Source organism: Aotus nancymaae, unplaced genomic scaffold (assembly GCF_030222135.1).
Source record: "Aotus nancymaae isolate 86718 unplaced genomic scaffold, 86718_ANA_hifiasm-v0.15.2.pri h1tg000001l, whole genome shotgun sequence".
NCBI classification, from domain to species: Eukaryota; Metazoa; Chordata; class Mammalia; order Primates; family Aotidae; genus Aotus; species Aotus nancymaae.
The window spans coordinates 12020642-12042843 of NW_026988412.1; the positions used below are offsets into that span (position 1 = coordinate 12020642).

The 22202-nt window shown below is 35.9% G+C and overlaps 1 protein-coding gene across 5 annotated transcripts in view; it reads left to right on the forward strand.

The window, feature by feature from the left end:
* TASP1 (taspase 1) overlaps nt 1–22202 on the forward strand; it is a 246532-nt gene that overhangs the window by 127638 nt on the left and 96692 nt on the right. The gene's annotated exons all lie outside the window — the stretch shown is intronic.

Consider the following 22202-nt stretch of genomic DNA (forward strand, 5'->3'; position numbering starts at 1 on the left):
TCTCTCAGTTTTGAATGGGCTTGTTTTTTTCTTGTAAATCTGTTTTAGTTCTTTGTAGATTCTGGATATCAGCCCTTTGTCAGATGGGTCAGCTGCAAAAATTTTTTCCCATTCTGTTGGTTGCCGATTCACTCTAATGACTATTTCTTTTGCTGTGCAGAAGCTGTGGAGTTTGATTAGGCTCCATTTGTCTATTTTGGCTTTTGTTGCCAATGCTTTTGGTGTTTTGGTCATGAAGTCCTTGCCAACGCCTATGTCCTGAATGGTTTTGCCTAGATTTTCTTCTAGTGTTTTTATGGTGTTAGGTCTTATGTTTAAGTCTTTAATCCATCTGGAGTTAATTTTAGTGTAAGGTGTCAAGAAGGGGTCCAGTTTCTGCTTTCTGCACATGGCTAGCCAGTTTTCCCAACACCATTTATTAAACATGGAGCCCTTTCCCCATTGCTTGTTTTTGTGAGGTTTGTCAAAGATCAGATGGTTGTAGATGTGTGGTGTTGCCTCCGAGGCCTCTGTTCTGTTCCATTGGTCTGCATCTCTGTTTTGGTACCAGTACCATGCTGTTTTGATTACTGTAGCCTTGTAGTATAGTTTGAAATCCGGTAGTGTGATGCCTCCTGCTTTGTTCTTTTTGCTTAGAATTGACTTGGCTATGTGGGCTCTCTTTTGGTTCCATATGAAGTTTAAGGTGGTTTTTTCCAGTTCTGTGAAGAAGGTCATTGGTAGCTTGATGGGGATAGTGTTGAATCTGTAAATTACTTTGGGCAGTATGGCCATTTTCACGATATTGATTCTTCCTAACCATGAACATGGAATGTTTCTCCATCCGTTTGTGTTCTCTCTTATTTTGTTGAGCAGTGGTTTGTAGTTCTCCTTGAAGAGGTCCTTTACATCCTTCGTTAGTTGTATTCCTAGGTATTTTATTCTCTTTGTAGCAATGGCGAATGGCAGTTCATTCTTGATTTGGCTCTCTTTAAATCTGTTATTGGTGTATAGGAATGCTTGTGATTTTTGCACATCGATTTTGTATCCTGAGACTTTGCTGAAGTTGCTTATCAATTTCAGGAGATTTTGGACTGAGACAATGGGGTCTTGTAGATATACAATCATGTCGTCTGCAAATAGAGACAATTTGACTTCCTCCTTTCCTATTTGAATACCCTTTATTTCTTTTTCTTGCCTGATTGCTCTGGCTAGAACTTCCAGTACTATATTGAATAGGAGTGGTGAGAGAGGGCATCCTTGTCTAGTGCCAGATTTCAAAGGGAATGCCTCCAGTTTTTGCCCATTCAGTATGATATTGGCTGTTGGTTTGTTGTAAATAGCTTTTATTATTTTGAGATACGTTCCGTCGATACCTAGTTTATTGACGGTTTCTAGCATAAAGGGCTGTTGAATTTTTCGAAGGCCTTCTCTGCATCAATTGAGATAATCATGTGGTTTTTGTCTTTGGTTCTGTTTATGTGATGAATTACATTTATAGACTTGCGTATGTTGTACCAGCCTTGCATCACCGGGATGAATCCTACTTGATCATGGTGGATAAGCTTTCCCTACCCCCGCCCCGAGACAGGGTTTCACCGTGTTGGTCAGGCTGGTCTTGAACTCCTGACCTCAGGTGATCCGCCTGCCTTGGCCTCCAAAGTTCTTGGATTACAGGCGTGAGCCACCACGCCCGGCCAGTGGATAAGCTTTTTGATGTGCTGTTTGATTCGGTTTGTCAGTATTTTATTGAAGACTTTTACATCTGTGTTCATCATGGATATTGGCCTGAAGTTTTCTTTTCTTGCTGAGTCTCTGCCGGGTTTTGGTATCAGGATGATGTTGGTCTCATAAAATGATTTGGGAAGGATTCTCTCTTTTTGGATTGTTTGGAATAGTTTCAGAAGAAATGGTACCAGCTCCTCTTTGTATGTGTGGTAGAATTCGGCTGTGAACCCATCTGGACCTGGGCTTTTTTTGGGTAATAGGCTCTTAATTGCTGCCTGAACTTCAGACCTTGTTATTGGTCTATTCAGGGTTTCAACTTCTTCCTGATTTAGGCTTGGGATGATGCAAGTGTCCAGGAATTTATCCATTTCTTCCAGGTTTTCTAGTTTACGTGCATAGAGTTGTTTGTAACAATCTCTGATGATGGCTTGTATTTCTGTGGAATCTGTGGTGATATCCCCTTTATTGTTTTTTATTGCATCTATTTGATTATTCTCTCTTTTCTTTTTAATTATTCTGTCTACTGGTCTGTCTATTTTGTTGATCTTTTCGAAAAACCAGCTCATTCTGTTGGAAAATATTAGGTTCTTCATTAGATGAAGTTAGTCAGTCTGAAATAACAGTCTGTAGCTGTTTGATTACCTATTACCGTCCCTAAACCTTCTGGCTTAACACAACAACAATTTCTTTATTTCTCATGACGTGTGTATTAACTGAGTTTGGTGTGCACAGTTCTTTTGCAGTTATGCCTGGAGATTCTCATGTGACTGCAACAGATGGTAGTTTGATTATATCTCCATGGTGGCTTCACTCTCATGGTTGGTGCCTTTGTGGTGACAACTAGAAGACTGAGCTCAGCTGGTATGCTGGGATGCTTTGGTCTTGCTCTTCTCTGAGAGGGTATTGGAGATTCTCTGTATCTAACATGACCTCTCCAGCAAAGTAGCTGCATTTTTTATATAGTAACTCAGGACACTCAAAAGTGCAAATGTGAAAGCTGCCCAGCCTTCTTAGGGTTTAAGCCTGAGCTGACATTGTGTTTATTAGAGTGAATCACAGGGCCAATTCTTATTCAGTGTAGGAGGGAATCATCTTAGGGAATGAATACTAGCAGTTTTGTTCACTGAGGGCCATCTTTGGAAACTAGCAACTGTAGTAATTATTTTTTGGAGTAACGTTTCTCCCTTAGAGAATTATCTGGATTTGTGGATTATCTCCCTAGAAACATAGATGTGAACGTAATTACCTGCATAAGTGCACACACAGTTCTAAAATTTCATGGTATTCTGTATCATGGATTGTCAAACTCATAAAATTTAGAAGTTTGTTAACTCCTTCATTAGTGATTTAAATGACTTTATTGTTTTACAGCAGTTGCACAGAATTCTGTTGTATAATTGTTCTATCCCCTTGGAATGACAATTGGGTTGTTTCCTAGTTTTTGGTTTTTTAATTTTTATTTATTTATTTTGCTATTTTAATAGCAGTGATTTTCTTTTGCATAGCTGTTGTGTATGCGTCTGTTTCCTTACCACAAATTCCTGGAAATACATTTTCTGTCTCAAAAGGAGGGGATATTTTAAAAGATTTTGGTAGATATTGCCTAACTTCCCTGTTTTCTCCTAGGGATTTTACAGTTTTAGTTCTTGTGTTTAAATCTTTATTTGAGTTGATTTTTGTATATGGTATAAGGATGCAATTTTTTTATGGGTGTGTTTAAGATAGATACTTTTTTCATTATTATGAAGTATTTTTAAATTGCATTATTGGTTATACATAAAAATATCTATATTACATATGTAAGTTATAAAACATAAAAATATAACCAAACCCCTTGAATTTGCCATCAGCTTAATGCAAACATTTGCAATAACATTTATCTCAGCTTTGTTAGGGTATAATTACAAATAAAAATTGTATTTTAGGTGTACTACATGATATTTTGATGTACATATACATTGTAAGATGATTGCCACAATCAAGCTAATTAACATAATCCATCCACTCACAATTACCTTGTTTGGTGTGGTGAGAATAAAGATCTACTCGCTTAGCAAAGTTTAATTCTACAATACGTTATTATTCACTGTAGTCACAATGCTATATATTAGTCCTCCAGAATTTATTCATAGTGGTACCCTGTGACCACTATCTCTTCATTTCCTCACCCCCAGTAGCCATTCTTCTATTATCTGTTTCTATGAGCTTGACTTTAAATTTTATATGTAAGTGAGATCATGCAGTATTTGTCTTTTTTTGTTTGGCTTATTTCACTTAGCATGAATATCCTCCAACTTCATCCATATTGTCACAAATGACAGGATTTTCTTGGTTTTAAAGGCTGCATCACACACACACACACACACACACTCTCTCTTGGTTTTAAAGGCTGAATCACACACACACACACTCTCACTCACTCTTGGTTTTAAAGGCTGAATCACACACACACACACACACACACACACACACACACACACTCTTTCTTCCTTTATTCATTGATAGACGCTTAGGTGGTTTCCGTATCTTGGCTATTGTGAATGCTGCTGCAGTGAAAATAGGAGTGCAGTTATCTCTTTGAAATATTGATTTTTCCTATGGATGTATACCCAGAAGTGGGATTGTTCAGTCGTATGGTAGTTCTGTTTTTAACTTTTTCAGGAACCTCCCTGCTGTTTTCCAGAATGGCTATACTAATTTATAATCCCACCAACAGTGTACAAAGTTTCCCTTTTCTCCACATCCTTGTCAACACTTGTTGTTTTTTGATGTTTTGATAGTAGCCATCCTAAGAGTTGTGAGGGAATACCTCATTGTGGTTTTGATTTGTATTTATATTTACCTGATATAGTGATGTTGACTACAGATTGAGTATCCTTTATCTGAAATTCTGGGGACCAAAAGTTTTTGAATTTTGTGCTCCAACTGTGTTCTAAAACTTCTCTGTTGGTCTCTGGGCTTACACAGATATATTTTCCTTTGTAGGTAGTTGTCAAATTGATGCTCCTGTAGGGGATTGATGATAGAAAGTTTCTATTGTACCATCTTGCTTATGTCACTCTGATTAATAATACTATTGCATCCTCTCCTACCTTGTCACAAATTCTTTTCCATAGGTAACCACTATTCTGAAATTTGTGTATCATTCCCTTACTTTAAACAGAATGTTTAGTCATATATATATGCATCCCCAAATAATATATTGTTAGTTTTATGGTTTTTATTGACCTATAAGTCTCTGGTATCATATGTTATATAGTCTTCTGTGTCTTCCTTCTTTTAGTAAATATACTTTTATAATTGTTCATATAGTTTCCATGTCACTCTAGTACATTTATTTTAGCTGTGAATACTCCATTGTGAGTATAGTCCAGAGTTTTACGCTTTCTCCTGCATTTATTAACTGTAATTCTTCTAAAAAGATGACCTTTTGCTTATCATCTATTTGGCTACACAGAGGTATAGTTCATAAAGGAAAGTCAGAAAAGATGTTCACATCTTTTTTTAATATACTAATTTTCAAAATAAAGAGATGATGCAATTCATCTAATTCAAATAATTAGATAATCTCCTAAGACACCCAACTAGGTTTCATTTTATATATTAAAAAAAATTTCCTATTTATTTGCTTATTTGTGAACTTGTTAATTTATGATTTTTATATATTTGATGTGTTTCAATCTATTACATCCACTACATTTTTTCCTGCTTTGTTACTAAGTGCATACACATTTAGATTGTTATGTCTTCTACTAATTGACACTTTTATTATAAAATATTCTCTTTATCTCTAGATAATTCTTTTTGTTTTGATGTCACTTTGTTTAATATTAATATAGTCAGAGCAACTTTCTTATCCTTAGTATTTGTCTATGTTATTATTATCTGTTTTACTTTTAGCCTGTCTTGTCTGTATGGTAAAGTATGTTTCTTATAAACAAACAATGACTGAGTCTCCTGTTTATTAATAAAAAGATTATTCTAGATTGATAACCTGTGCCTTTTACATGGAGTATTTAGTCCATTTACATTTAATGTAAGTATTGATATAATTGGGCTAAATATACTGTCTTGCTTTTTGTTTTCTATTTTTTCCTTTTTATTCTTCTCCAGAAATATTTTGCTGTTATTCTATGTATTATATTTTCTGTAGTTGCTATAGGGATTGTAATATGCACCATTAATTTACCATGGTCCACTTTAGGATAATATTACTTTATGACAATGTAAGAAACTTTAAAAAGTGTAAGTCCAGTATTTCTTTCTTGTTCTTTGAGCTCTGGGCATATTTTAATGTCCATATTATGTTATAAGCTCTAAAATATGTTACTGTGTTAGATATTCAGTTGTCTTTTAAAAAATTTACACATGCACTCACACATACTGAATATATATGCTTTTAAACTTATTGAATGAGTTCCACTTTCTGGTGCTTTCTTTTTAAAGAAAGAGCTCAGGGTTCTCTCTCTGTGATTGTTTTCCTTTAACCTAAATAAATGGCCTTTAGTAGTTTTATGTTCCATGTTTCCTGATGATAAGTCTTCTTAGCTTTGTCTATCAGAAATGTCTTTACTTCCTTTTCACTTTTGAAGGATGTTTTCTCTGCCTAGAGAATTCTGTGTTGGCTTTTTTCTTTCAATAATTTAAAAATGTCATCCCACTATCTTTTTGCATCCATTGTTTCTGGTGATAAGTTTTTGTAGTGGTCTCTTTATATGTAATTTTTTTTCTTTTTCCTGTTTTTAATATTTCATCTTTGCTTTCCAGTAGTTTTATTATGGTGTCTTTAAATGTGATAATGTTTGCATTATCCATTTTGGAGTTTTTTGGGGTTATTGGGTTGTTAGATATGGAAAATTCTCAGCCATTATATTTTTAGATATTTATTCTGGCTTGCTCTCTCTTTTACTTCTGGGACTGCTGTTATATGCATTTAATATTGTTCTACAGATACTGGGTACTGCGTTCCTATTTATTCATTCTTTTCGTCTTTGTATTTCAGTTTGGATAATTTCTCGTGACTGTATCAAGTTCACCTATCCTTTTGTTTGTTATCTTTTGCTTGCTTTAAAACCCCCTGAATGCATTTTTGTTTCGATACTTTTTCATTTTGTATATTTCTATTTGGTTTATTTTAATAGATTTTTCTGTGTTGGAATTTTCCCATCTCTTATGAAGATTTTCCACTTACATAAATTGTTGTTTTTCTTTTAAAAACCTTATCTGATAATTCCAACATCTGGGCTATTAGGCTACTTCTACTGCCTGTTCCTTCTCTTGTTTCCCAGTCACATTATTTCTTACTTTTTCATATGTCTTATAATTATTGGTTGTATACTAAAATTATATTTGAAAACAGAAGAGACTGAAGAAGGTATTTGCCTCTAAAAACGGGTATACTTTTTCTTATTCCATGCATCTAGGATGACACATTGATTGTGTCAATCTCATCCATAGTTGAGTTGGGACTGGGTGTTCTTGCAGCAGTAGATTCAGTTCACTTTGGCCTCAGATATATATAAAACATATATATAATAAATACACACATTAATATATATATAAATCCTTTATTCATATAAACATATATAAATGTTTTATATTTATAAAATATATATGTGTTTTTGTTTTTATAGGTTCAGGGTGTGTGTCTGCAGGTTTGTTACATGAAATGTCACATAATGGTGAGGTTTGGGCTTCTAGTGTATCCATCACTCAAATTGTGAACACTGTACCCAACAGGTAGTTTTTCAACCCTCATCCTCCTCTCACCATCCCCTCATTTGGAGTCCTCAGTGTCTATTATTTCTTTCTGTATGTTCATATGTACTCATTGTATGGCTTCCATTTATGAGAGAGAACATACAGTATTTGATTTTCTGTTTTTGAGTTATTTCATGTAGGATAATGGCCTTGAGCTCCATCCATGTTGCTGCAAAAGGTGTGATTTTATTCTTTTTTATGGCTGCAGAGTATTCCATGGTTTATACCAATTTTTTTTTTGGCTTAAATACCAAGCATTATTATTTCACAGGAGAAATTCTAAAGAAAAGTGCTTCAGTGGTCAGTGTTTGGTTTTTTCAGCATCGAAGACTCCATTCCTTTCCATCTTTCTGCTCCGTTATTCTCAACTCTTTGATACTCAGCTTTGATACTCAGCTTGCCCCTTTATGGTCATAAGGTGGCTGCAGCCGCTCTAAGTATTACAGTCTATTCAACAAAATTCAAAGACTGGGTGAAGTAACAGCTTTGTCTTGTGTCACCTTTTTTTTTTTTTTTTAAATGAATTAAGCTTTTATTTTAGATTCTTGGGGAACATGTGCAGGTTTGTTACCTGGGTATATTGTGTGACACTGAGTTCAGGTGTACAAATGATCCCATCACCCAGGGAGTGAGTATACTACTCAATAGGTAGTTTTTCAGCCCTTGTATTCCTCCCTCAATCTCCTGTATAGTAGTCCCTAGTGTCTATTGTTTTCATCTTTATGACCATATGTACCCAATGTTTAGCTCCCATTTATAGGTGTGAACATGTGGTATTTGGTTCTCTGTTTTTGTGTTAGTTTGCTTAGGATGATGACTTCCAGCTACATTTATGTTGCTGCAAAGGACTTATTTTCATTCTTTTTTATGTCTATGTATTTTCCAGGGTGTATATATACTACATTTCTTTTCTAATCCTCCATTAATAGGCACTTCGGTTGATTCAACATCTTTGCTATTGTGAATAGTCCTGTGATGAACATTTGAGTGCATGTGCCTTTTTTGTAGGACAATTTATTTTCCTTTGGGTGTATACTTGGTAATGGGATTGCTGGGTCAAATGGTAGTTTTGTTTTTAGTTCTTTGAGAAGAACTCTCCAAACTGCTTTCCACAGTGGCTGAACTAATTTATATTCCCACCAATGGTGTGTAAGTGTTCTCTTTTCTCTATGGTTTTGCCAACACCTATTTTTGTTTTGTTTTGTTTTTTTTTTGCCTTTTTAGTAATAGCCATTCTAACTGGTGTGAGATGGTATCTCATTGTGATTTTGATTTGCATTTCTCTGATCATTAGTGATGTTGAACTTTTTTTTTGGTATTTTTTTTGGCCATTTGTATGTCTTCTTTTGAAAAGTGTTTGTTCAGGCTGGGCACGGTGGCCCAATCCTGTAATCCTAACACTTTGGGAGGCTGAGGCGGTTGGATCACTTGAGGTCAGGAGTTCAAGACCAGCCTGGCCAACATGGTAAAACCCTATCTCTACTAAAAATACAAAAATTAGCTGGGCGTGGTGGTGGGTGCCTGTAGTACTAGCCACTCAGGAGGCTGAGGCACTAGAATCACTTGAACTTGGGAGGCAGAGGCTGCAGTGAACTGGTATTGCACCTCTGCACTCTTGCCTGGGTGACAAAATGAGACTCTGTTTCAAAAACAAAAAAAAAAAGAAAGGAAGTGTTTACTCTTGTCCTTTGCCCACTTTTTAATGGGATTGTTAGTTTATTAAATTCCTTATAGATTCAGGATATTAGACATTTGTCAGAAACATAGTTTGCAAATATTTTCTCCCATTGTGTAGGTTATCTGTCTACTCTGTTGATGGGTTCTTCTGCTGTGCAAAAGCTCTTTAGTTTAATTGGATCCCACTTGTCAGTTTTTGTTTTTATCACAGTTTCTTCTGAGGTCTTAGTCGTATATTCTTTGCCAAGGCTGTTGTCCAGGATGATATTTTCTAGATTTTCTTCTAGGATTTTTATAGTTTGAGTCCTTACACTTAAATTTTTAATCCACCTTGAGTTAATTTTTGTATATTGTGAAAGGTAGGGGTCCAATTTCATTCTTCTTTGTATGCCTAGCCAGTTATCCCAGCACCATTTATTAAAAAGAGAGTCCTTTTTTCGATGCTAATTTTTGTTAGCTTTGTTGAAGATCAGATGGTTGTAGGTGTATGGCTTTATTTCTGAGTTTTCTATTCTGTTCCACTGGTCTATGTGTCTGTTTTGTACCAGTACCATGATGTTTTGGTTATTGTAGCCTTGTAGTATAATTTGAAGTCAGATAATGTGATGCCTCCAGCTGTCTTCTTTTTGCTTAGGATTGCTCTGGCTCTTTGGGCTCTTTTTTGTTTTTATATGCTGGCTTAAGACTTTTTTTTTTCTTGAGATGAAGTCTTGCTCTGTCGTCCAGGCTGGAGTGCAGTGGCGTGATCTCGGCTCACTGCAACCTACACCTGCTGAATTCAAGCAATTCTTCTGCCTCAGCCTCCCGAGTAGCTGGTACTACAGGCATGTGCCACCATGCCTGGCTAATTTTTTGTATTTTTAGTAGGGAAAGAGTTTCACCACGTTGGCCAGGCTGGTCTCGAACTCCTGGCCTCGTGATCTGCCTGCCTCAGCCTTCCAAAGTGCTGGGATTACAGGTGTGAGCCACCATGCTCAGCTGACATAAGATAATTTGATGGGAGTGTCAAATCTTATCATTCAGCAAAGACTGGGATCCCAGCACAAGCAAAACTCCAAATATCTCTTTATCTATTTATAGACTGGTTGTCAGCTTTAGGAATCACGGGGGAACTTCTTTTTCTCTTGCTCTCGGTCTTTTACAGCCTAGCTTTCAGATTATTGGGTCACTGGAGTGATTTTTACTTTCACCCTTCTATGTGATCTTCCTTTGTCTTACCACTCTGCTCTCAGACTTTGGAGGACAGTTACAGTGCACTTAGGTAAGATCCAGCATGCTTCTGAGGGATTTATCCAGCTCTTTTTTGCTTTTCCCATTGTTTGGTGACTGCTGCCTTGCAATAGGTGATGGCTCTGTGCATCCAGGTGGGCTCTTCTTCTTCAACTGTCCTGTTTTGTCCCCACTCTTCAGAATGCTGCTGCTTTTCACTTGCCAAAGGACTTGTGCACCTCAAAGTGTGGATATCTTTCAGCTCTCCTGCTTTACCCCACAGTTTTGGAGCTATTAGTGAAGACCTGTAGGAAAGAGTTGATGAATGGATTCAGCCATGTGTAGTGAATGGGGTTTCTTTTGATTCTAATTAATCATGTTAGCACATATATGGTCATTTAAAGTTTATTAAAGTTCAACTAGTTTGTTATCCTCATCTACAGTATTTATTCTTTTTCCACTGCTTCCTTAGGAATTAAAGAGACCATGGCTCTGTTTTCTCATAAGAAAGGCTTATCTTTTTCGGAAGTTATGTTCATTGAGATATTTGTGCATTTTCATCTTTCTGAGTTTCAGAAAGACTGTGGCTTGCTATTGTTATTACGGTTACAGTGATGGACTCTTGCAAGTTCTCCATCCTAACTAGAAGTGGAAATTTCAGGGATCTGTTTTGGAGGCCTGTGAGACATGTTAGAGGATTTAGAACCATTATTTTAGCTGGTAGAATTGTCCATCTTTTGGCAATGAAGCACCTTTTGGTTGGTTTCTGTGATCTTTGACCTGATTATCTTTGGTAATTTCCTTGTTATTAGGTAGAACAAGATGCCTCAGACTCCTTTTCGATGCATCTTTCACCAGACCCAAGGACCCAGAACCAGTCATTTCTCCAATGATCCTCCTCCTCCTTTTTTTTCAAATTAGGAAATGTGAGTTTAATATAATAATCTAGTTTCCAAATTTTCACTGCAATTTCCATGTTAGCCTCTAGGCTTTGATAGTGTCACTGTTGCCTTTGTCACATGGAGTTCATTATTCCAGCAGCAGTATTAAAAATCAAAATCAGGCCAGGTGCAGTGGCTCACTCCTGTAATCCCAGCACTTTGGGAGGCTGAAGAGGGCGGATCATGAGGCCAGGAGTTCGAGACCAGCCTGGCCAACATGGTGAAACCCCGTCTCTACTTAAAATACAAAAATTAACCAGGCATAGTGGCAGGTGCCTGTATCCCAGCTATTCAGGAGGTTGAGGCAGGAGAATGGCTTGAACCTGGGAGGCAGAGGTTGTAGTGAGCTGAGATCACACCAGTGCACTCCAGCCTGAGCAATAGAGCAAGACTCCATCTCAAGAAAAAAAAAATCAAAATCAAATGGAAACCTTAGCCTACAGGTTCAAAACCATATACTTATGGATTTTAAAATAAAATTATAGCTGTGTGGTTTCTTAATTTGGGATTTGTAGATCCTGTGGAATCTACATATGGGTTTTTGTGGAGCATTCTGTGAATTACCTGAGACTATATGAAAAATTTTAGTCAAAGTTGTCTTTTTCTCATAACCTGAGGGAGATTAGGAAGCACAATCTTAGGTGATTTTGAATAAGCTTGTAAATTAACTTGCTGGATAAAATAAATTAAATAAATAAACTTAGCAAGTAATACAAGTGGATGTATTTCCTTCTTTTCCTGGTATTATTTCTCAGTAAGTGTCAAATGAAAACCTTGAAGAGTCCCAAATTTTATATTGTCTGTTTGTCTTTTGTTACGTAACTCATTTGAGGTGGCCTTCATGTATTTTGCCCCTTTCTTCTTTTGTCTGCTTCTTTTATCTGATAATTTTTCTAGTTGGTGGTAAGATAGCTTTTTCTGTATTGATATTCCTTAAGTTCTACCCAGATGTAGAGAATAAAATATGATTACCATTTTCTCCTTCCTCTTTCAGAACAGTTGTGTCTTTCCCTACCCTCAAAACTTCCCTTGATACTGTATTGAATAGAGAAAGGGATAAGCAATGACTGGTGAGCAGATTTAAGACTTCTTTCCATGGTACTTTATTTGGCCTCTAAATACTGAATGCTGTTTTTAAACTTTGGGCACAGCTTTAAAATTGGTGAAATGGTTTATATCGCCTCTCCTTTGTACAGAGAAATTTATTGAGAAATAACATCAGCTCAGCCTTCCTTTTCAGCTTTTAAAGAGATCAAAATCACCCCTATAAATCACTTCTAAATTTTAAGTCATTAAGAAAATTATTAAATATTTAATATATATGGCTGGTTTAGTAGTTATAGGTTAAATTTATGGTGTAATATAACTATCTTGCTTATGTTCTTTCTGTTTGTGGGCTTTATACCACATGTATAATCAATACATATAGTGAAATATTTATTTTACATGACATCTACGTATTTGTAGATGTTTATAACTGCATTTGGCTTTTTTTTTTTTGGCTCATGAAATGCACATTATGCATACCATGGCTTAGAGGCAAAATAAAATCTTTAATTTTATTTCTTTGGGATGTGTTTGGTGACTTACTATTTATAGGACTGTCTGGTTAAAATTGGGGGCTGTCTACAGTCCTAAGTGTTAGTATCAGAACCTATTGTGCTACTTATTTGTAGATAATTATTACTGTGATCTTGTCCATGGTCTCAGATTTTTGGGGCTTTGGGTTTTCTTTGTTTATATCTCCTTTATTCATGTGATGATATTAGCCTGGTTTCTACAGTGGCGACTGGTAGGAAATAAGCATGTCACTAGGAGTCACAATACTTGGATCTTAGAATCTTAGTTCTTCCAAATCACTTTTCTTATTTGTCAAGTGGGGAGATAATAGTACTTTCCTTGCAACTTAATTGTAAAGCCTCAGATATGCAGTAGTTGATTATTATAGGGAATCAGTGAGTCAGTGACCTTTTCTCACTAAAAAGTTAAGTTTTCTATAGTTGAATTTAATCTAAGTGTATTTTTTCATTAATGAACAGCTTTTAAAAAGGGTTTTTCCATAAGTCATCTGCCTATTGCAAGCCTCTTAACTAAATTTTAACCAGCAAGTTATTAATGTTCGAAAAGGACATTCAGGTGTAAATATTTTGTTTTGTGAAAAATATAAAACTACTAAAGCTAAGCCATTTAGTTTTTCAAGTGAGGAAACTGAAGCATGGATGTCATAAGTGACTCATTTCAGGTTCTACAGCCAGAGCTGGTTCTCCTCATATGTGATCCCTCTCTCTAATGGAATAGGAATCCAGATAGAAGATCGACAAGAATGTGAACTGAGCATTACAAACAGTGTTGCTTCTTTTATGGCTACTTTCTTAATGAAATTCTCAGGTGTGGATAAATCTAATGCTTATACATATGCTCTGTTTCCCAGATAAATGCAATATAATGATGCAATCTTAGGGGTACCACCATAGATAAGAATACCACTTTTACTGGTGGTGGTTGCCTCTGATTTTTTTCCCCCTTCCCTGTGTTCATTTGTCCCTGATGCTCTAATTAGAGTGCTGTAATTTAGATAACTAAATTTAAATAATTTAGAACAGAAAGCAAAGTTCTGCTTTATCATCTGTATTCAGACTCAAAATGAATATTGGGTAAATTTCTACACTGAGGTGTGTATTAGTCAGGGTCCTCCAAGAGGGACAGAACTTATAGGATATTTGTATATATGAAAGCGAGTTTATTAGGGAGACCTGGCTCACATGATTACAAGGTGAAGTCCCACGATAGGCCATCTGCAAGGAAGAATCGAGTAGTGGCTTAGTCTGAGTTCGAAAGCCTCAAAACCAGGGAAGCTGACAGTGCATGACAGTGCAGCCTTCAGTCTGTGGCAATAGGCCCAAGAGCCCCCAGCAAACCACTGGTGTTAAATCCAAGAATCCAAAGGCTGAAGAACCTGGAGTCTGATGTCCAAGGGCAGGAGGAGCAGGAGGAAGCATCCAGTATGGGAAAGGGAAAAGCCAGAAGACCCAGGAAGCGAAGTTATTCCACCTTCTTCCACCTCCTTTGTTTTTGCTTTGCTGGCAGCCAATTGGATGGTGCCTACCCACATTGAGGGTGGATCTTCCTCTCCCAATCCACTGATTCAAATGTCAGTCTCCTCTGGCAGCTCCCTCACAGAGACACTCAGAGGAGCAAGGAATAGAAAGAATGGCTGAAGTTTTGAGAACCGCAGACTTCCTCTGACTTTGTAGATTGGATGAAGGGTGTTCCCTACTCATATTTGTTGAAGGGTTTTTTTGTTTGCTTGCTTTGATATGTTTTAGTTTTTTTTCAAAAAGATTTTAATCTATGAAAGTATTTGGATCCCTAAAACTGGAACTTTTCCCATTTATGGAGCTACTTAGACAGTTGGGATTTTGTGTGGGTGTGTGATTTGGTTATATCCTCTCAATAAAATTGGCAATAGTGATAAAAACTAATATATATAAAGCACTTAGTATATGTACTATATGTCTAGCACTGTGCTCTAGATATCTGTATTTAATCATAACTGTTATATTTCTCTATATTAAAAATAATTATGAAACAGTAATGCATATATCAATCACATCCTACTTTGTAAGAGATGATAGCTCTATGACATAATTATAAAATTGGTTTTTCTTTTGGTTATTATTTGTCACAGAAAAAATGGAAAAGCTTGAGTTGTTTTTAATAGATTACAATAAATATCCAAAGTGTGAGACAAGTTCTGGATTACACAGAACTCAATATTTGGGAAACACTAAATGTGTGTTGGTGAGCTATAACGTTAAGACGTGACTGGATTAGACATCTTCACCACTTATTCCATCTCATTATGAAGCTCCTTATGTTTTTCCCTTGTGTGTAATATATTCCAGGTTTGATAACCATAGAGACACTGTAAAGACTAAAATCATGTGTGTCCTATCACTTTTAAGGTCGCTCTCTCTTTAATTTCACAAGACAGGCTTGAAAACCAGGAGTAACCTAACTCCAAAATTGGCAGTAAATCCTTTGACAGGGAAAAGGTGACGTACTGTGTAATAAATTCCTTTGTTGAAAAAGAGATGTTGCAATACTGGGAACTGAAGTACCAAATGTTTCCTTTTAAATTTGGAAAGGCCCTTTCTTATTACTTATTCCCTGTGGACTTCTAACAGGGGATGTGTTGAAAGATTTTTCAGATGCCCACTAGCCACAGTGAGAGTGAATGGCAGCATTTATAAGATGACATAAATACTTAAAAATCATCAGTAATCCTTGGAGATGTGTGGTGTGCCAGGGGTACTGAATGTGAGCTTTTGTTATTGTTGAGCCTGTGCTTTTGTGGGAGGCTGCCTAGGAATGTGGGTTGTGTCTCTCCTGTGAATGCAACTTCACTTTTTTCCCTCTGGGGCTCTTTGTATTAGAATTGAGGTGAGAGTGGTTTAGAAGACAAAAATTCTGCAAGGATAAGAAAGATCTGTGAGATTATAAAATCCTAATCTTATTTTGAGGTCCTGTGGAGCAATTATATTATCGTCCTCAACCATTAGAACACTACGTTAATAACTGGACACACAAAGGTCTTTTAATTTTCATTCTGTAATAATGTGGCTCATCCCAACACTGCTGCTACTACTACATGAGATAAAGACAAAAAAGATTGAAAATAATCTAGAAATGCAATGAAGATATAATAAAGACAAAAAAGATTGAAAATAATCTAGAAATGCAATGAAGATATATCTTATATGTTAGCCAAGAGTTGATAAATTTTGATGTTTCTCTATTCTTGTTGCAAAAGCTTTTTAGTTTTTTGTTACTTTTTACCTTTTGGAACTAAAACATAATTTGAAAATATGATTTTGTTGGGCTGTCACATTACCTATATTTAATTATCTTGTTTTGAAAGATGCATCTATCACTAGGGCTGAAGTTAAAAAAATTATAAATGTTTGATGAAGGTCAGGTGACATACAACACCCATGGCATCTGTTCATGTTTACTCTAATCAACTCGTGTACTCAACATACAGGACAGTGAAGTGAATGGGGCCAAATCCCATTATGGGAAACTTTGCTTTGCCCTTTACTAACTTGCCTTAAAAGAAATATATTATGAAAAGCAGGAGTGTAATCTTCAGTCGGGCAATAAACCTGTTGGAGAAAAAATAGGTATTTATTACAAATACTGTGGAAAATAAAGTGAGTAAATAAGAAAAATCAAGCATAATCCACATTTTCTAGATAACCACAGTTAAAATGTTTCCTGCCAGACTAAAATAAATCTTTATCATACTATGTGCTTTGTTTTGATATGGAAGGTTTACTCAGATGGTCATCTTTACCCTGTGTGAAGACTTAGCTTGATTTGAAGCAGTAGCCTTCATTTAGAATTAATTACAAGGCAAAGGATAAACTTTCAAATTCTGTTTTAGGCTCCCTCAGTGATGATTGTCATGCTAGCTGAGAATCACCTTGTTTTAGAAGGAACATACAGAGAATAGGATGAGGGGCATGAAAGTAATAGAAAACTTTTCTTAAGATGGCTGTTATCCTCTTTAATAGTATTTATTAAGTGTTTACTCTGTGCCCAACTCCATGCTCAATGTGAATTTTCTCATTTTGTCCTCAAAACAACCCTGTGAGGTAGTTGGTATCTCATTCCCCATTTTACAGCTAGGGAAACTGAGCCCTAAATAAAGACTCCCAAAGTCACCCCACTGGATTCAAACACGAGTCCGACTGCAGAATAAATACTATTAACCCTTATGCTATGTAGGCCTTCAGGTAAGGGTGTGTGTGTAAGAGACAGACAGGGTGGTGCAGGGAGAGGGAGGAAAGGAGGAAAGTGAGAATGAATGAATGGAGTAAATAAAATGTACAAGGTGTCCTCTTAAAAAAGACCCTGCTGCTTGACCCAGAAATCTCAGATTTCTCCTAAAGATACATAAGCTTTTTGTAATGTAAGCTAATGTATTCACTAGAGAAATAATGGCATTGTTGGAAAGATTTAGATGACAGGAAAATAAAGATACTTATTAACTCTTCTAGTTTCCTTATTAACTCTTCTAGTTCCTTGGGGTTTTGCCAACCTTTTCTGGATTGAGAGAAATCCACAAACAGATGATTTAAAAGTGGCTTCACTGAAGTGGTGTCACATGATTGAGGAAAGTGGTCATTCTAAAAGAATGATAAATACGCAGGATTCCATTTTTTAGACAATATAAAGTATTTAATCAAATTATTCTTTTTTTATTCAAATGACCTAAAAAGAAATTCTGTAGTTGGAAGCAATTCAATATATCTTGGGTTCCTCCCGCTCCCGCCAAAAGGTCAGTTAAAATAAATATTCTCAGATCAAATGATCTTTTTCGTGTATTGCTGCTAATGGCATCTGATAAATATATGTATGTGAGCTTATCAAAAATTGTTGGAATCAACATAAAGTTTTATATTTGAACTGGAGAAAGTAGCTAGATGTCATAATATTTCAGTGTAAAGTTTTCTGAGCCGTTCTCAATCACCAGCAAAGAGCCACGTATATAGATTAAGAATGCATTTGGCCCCATATATTCATTGACAGATGAATGAATAAAAAACACATGGTATATGCATACTTAGAGTTTCCATTCGGAAATATGAAAAAGTTATGGAGATAGATGGTGCTAATGAGTATACAACAGTGTGAATATACTTAATGCCACTGAATTGTATACGTTAAAAATGGTTAAATAGTAATTTTATATTATTTATGATAGGAATTCATCTCGATTTAAAAATAGAACTAATTGCAGTGACTAAAGAGGCAAGTTTTTAAAATTTAAACTTAAATTTTAAAAATCTCATATAACAAGATGCATGGGAAGAGACTGGGTTTAGGCAGGCTACCCAGCAGTACCCTCTGGTTTTCAGGTCTGTCCTTTCTCTCCTGCCTTCCTCAAAGTATGTGGTTTGTTATTATGTCACCCGTCAGTCACACTGCTGTGCCTCATGCTTAGCTACGCAAGTGCAGGCATAGAAAGTTGTATTTAGTCAGATATGGTAGAGACATTCAACTTAATTCTCTCTGAAGATCCATATATCCCCCCCATATTTCACAGGCCCCATGTGGTTCCCTAGGAACATATAGCTTTTTCTGGCCAGTGGACTGAAATGGTGATGATATTTGTCACTTTCAGCCTAAAGTGGTAAAACAGCCCTCTGGAACAGCAGGGTGGCCCTCTTGTTCCTATGGAGGGGAAGTGTGTGATTCAGGTAGTGCATTTACAGGTGATGGAGTCTGTCTGCATGGGTTTGTTCTTTTTGCTTAGGTTTGAATGAGTGAATGTGTGAAGCAGATCTTTAGGTGATGCAAGTATGACCTATAACATTAATGAGAATTATATTTTAAGCCACTAAGATTTGGGCATTTTTTTTTGCAGCCCAGAATAACTATTCTGACCGTTACTCCAGGGTGGGCTTTTGCCAGACATGTTTGATGAAGTGAGAGAAACAGGGAGGCTTTCAGGTTTAAGGGAATGGATGTAAGTTGATGAAGCACAGAATTTTAGTTGGGTAAGAATAGAGGTGAGGACCTGAGTGGGTTGAGGAATAGTTAAAAGGCAGCAGAATTAATGGATTGCAGTTTTTGATGAGATGGAGGGAATGTTGGAGTTAGAGGGAGCTAGAAAGATAGAAGTGAGATGACTGCGATTGAGATCCCTCAGGAGTTCATATTACTGCTAAAGATGGGAGTGGGTTTATCAGGTAGTGTGGATAACTGGAGGAGAGGATATCAGAATACCTAGAGGCCAAAATATTGGGAGAATCATCTAGATTAATACTAAATTCAGCAAGAATGATGACAAGTAGTAGTGTTGGGCAGAGTAAAAGTGAGCTGGGAGTTAAAAGCTCTAAGAAATGAATTTTACACATCTGAAACTGCCTCTATTCACCCTCACTCTAGACTGGTAGTTTAACTGATTCCTGGTTGGCAATGTTTTTTCTGTTTGTTTTTTGCCATAGCATCTTTAAGATACTAGTCTTGTGGCTTATTTTGTTGCTTGGAGATATGTAGTTATCAGTTTAAAATTTTTGCATTTTTTTGTAGGTGATTTTGTTTCACTTTTCTTTTTGGTTAGTTTTTAAATATTTTCTTGTTGTCTTTGGTCCAGGGCTTCAAAATGATACAACTAAGGATGGATTTTAATTTTTATTCCCCTTTTTTGGAACTTTATATGGATCTTTAGTTTAATAACTTAAATTCTGGAAAATTCTTACTCATTATTCAAATATTAGTGTTTTCTTCTCCTTTCTTTTATCGCTTTCAAAATGCCTAAGGGCATTATCATTTTACACTCTGGGCCTTTTAACTCCTCATTTTCTTTTTCTTTATCATTCTAGGTTCCCTTTCTTTTTCTTACTGTATTACAGTTTGCTCTGTTTCAGGGATAGGCAAACTATGACCTGTGGGCCTGTTTTTGTATAGCTCATGAGCTAAGAATGATTTTTTAGTTGTTAAGACTTGTTGCAAAAAATTAAGAAGATTTGATGGACAGAAATTACGTGTAGCATTCAAAGCCTAAAATGTTTACTATTTGGCCTTTTATAATTTTTTTTCAACCTCTGTCCAATTATTTTTACTTCTTGAAATGATAGTATTTTGTTTTGTTTTGTTTTTTTGCTATTGCTTATTCTTCCTTATGGTTGTATATATATGTGTGTTGAAGTTGGGGGCTGCAATTTTTTATTGGGAGTCCATCTTCAGTATGGGTTTTGAAAGTTTAGGTATACCCACAAGAGAAGACATGTATTATAATTCAGAAGTCTTTGAGCATGGGACATGCTGAATTCTCAGCAACAGGAAACATACTGGGAAAGAGTGAACTGGGGCAGGAATAAGGGTTAGGATTAATCTGAAATGACCTGGCCATAGAGACTGGCATTCCCAAGATTGTGGGAATGTCCAGGATTCCTGCTGAATCCAGGGTTTTTATATGAACCCTTGAGGTTGGTATGTGAAATACACAATCAGGGCATTGACATCAGGACTGGCCAGAATGACAGTTAAGTGAATACTAAGTAACCAAGCAGAGGTCTGACGCTTCTGGGGAGGTCTGACAGTATGTAATAGCACCCCTGTTAAGTGCTGTGTACTCTGGGCTTACCAAAGAGTTGTGACTCAGTAACAGCCTGGCAAATGAATGGATGGGGAAAGAAATGAAGGTCAGGTCCATATTTTGAGGACGGTAAGTACCAGGCAGGTATCTTCTGCCAATCTTTGTCCTAGACTAATCAGACAGGAAGAATATGGAGAGATACCTCTAATAGTTGTTTTGTAGATCCCTTGGGATTTTCTACATAGACAATTATGTCGTCTGTGCATAGAGACAGTTTTACTTCTTCGTTTCTGCTCTTTATGCCTTTTTCCCCCTTTGCCTTATTACAATGGCTGAAGTCTCCAGTACGTTGTGAAGAGAAATGAAAGCAGACACCATTGCCCTGTTTCTGATCCTAGGGAGAAACAGTCTTTTGTCATAAAGTATTATGTAACTGTAGGGTTTTTTTTTTTTTTTTTTTTTTTTTTTTGCAGATGTTACTTTACTTCTGGAAATTGATAACTGTATTTACAGGCCTAATCTGATTCAAGTATAGTTTTTTTTGGGCAGTGGGCCAGACTACATAGTTATGATTTTCTCAAGAGATACATAGTGTTTGGTATCTTTCTGTGATATTAGCAGCCACTGATGATTGCCTCTTATCAATTAAAACATTATGGGTTACAAATGGTTATATCCCAATTCTATTAATTTCTTTTTTCTTTTATTATCTGGGATACTTCTATAGAGAAAATATTCCTTCATAAATTGTTTGGTTACTCTGGTATATAGTTCCTATAAGAAAGAAAGAAACATGGTTGCTTGTTTTCTTTTATCAGCTTTCAGAATACTGATAGGTTTCATCCATCCTCCAAAGGTGACTAATGCTTTTAAAAACATGAGTTATGAATTTATTATGTGTTCTAATCCATTCATTTGTCATGCTTATTGATACTAAATAAGTGTGTATTTTTCGTTTTTTAAGAACTTGGTATTTTTCACTTCTGGTTTCTTGTCAGGTCTTTTATAATCTATGTTTTCTGCTAAGATGTAAAAACATACACATACCCTTACTTGGATAAGTAAGGACAGAAAGAGGATGTAAGGAAAGACTTATTTCTAATATTAGTGATTAAAGAGTGGAACTGTTTGCCTTTGAATCATACTTTAGCTCTATGGCAGCGTATTCTAAGAAACCTTGGGATTTTGTAGGTAACACCACAGAAGTCAAACTTTCTTTGAATGGAACCTACAGGAGGATAAGCTTTGGTGTCATGACTACTTGTTAAAGATGACCAATGTCAGAGAATATAAGTAGTAATTTTAAAAGTTTCCTGGTAAAAAAATCAATCATTAGTAAATTTCTGTATCACAACAGGATACAGGAATTTACAGGGGATTTCTGATATACATTGTGTATAATGTAATCTTAACTTCATGTGGTTTAGCTGTTTGACTTCGGGCATGTGTAGATAACCTTCTGAACATTCATTTAGTTTATAATATGCCAATTTCCTAGCAATTGTTATTGTCTTAAAGTATAACATTTCACCGTTCAACATCAAATATGTGCACAAAGGGAATTAAACTTTATGGTGTGTCGTGAGCTTAGCACAATGTGCATAGTAAGTGTCAAACACGGTTTCTTTCTGTTAGCTTTATTGTCGTCTTTTTCACAATTAAAAAAACAATATTGCAAAAAGTTACTGAATAGTAAATGCCACAGAGTTATATATTGAATTATGTATTTAGATCTTCCTTTAAGTATAGATATTCATTCACATATATATATTTAGATCCTGAAAGATGTTTACATTTGC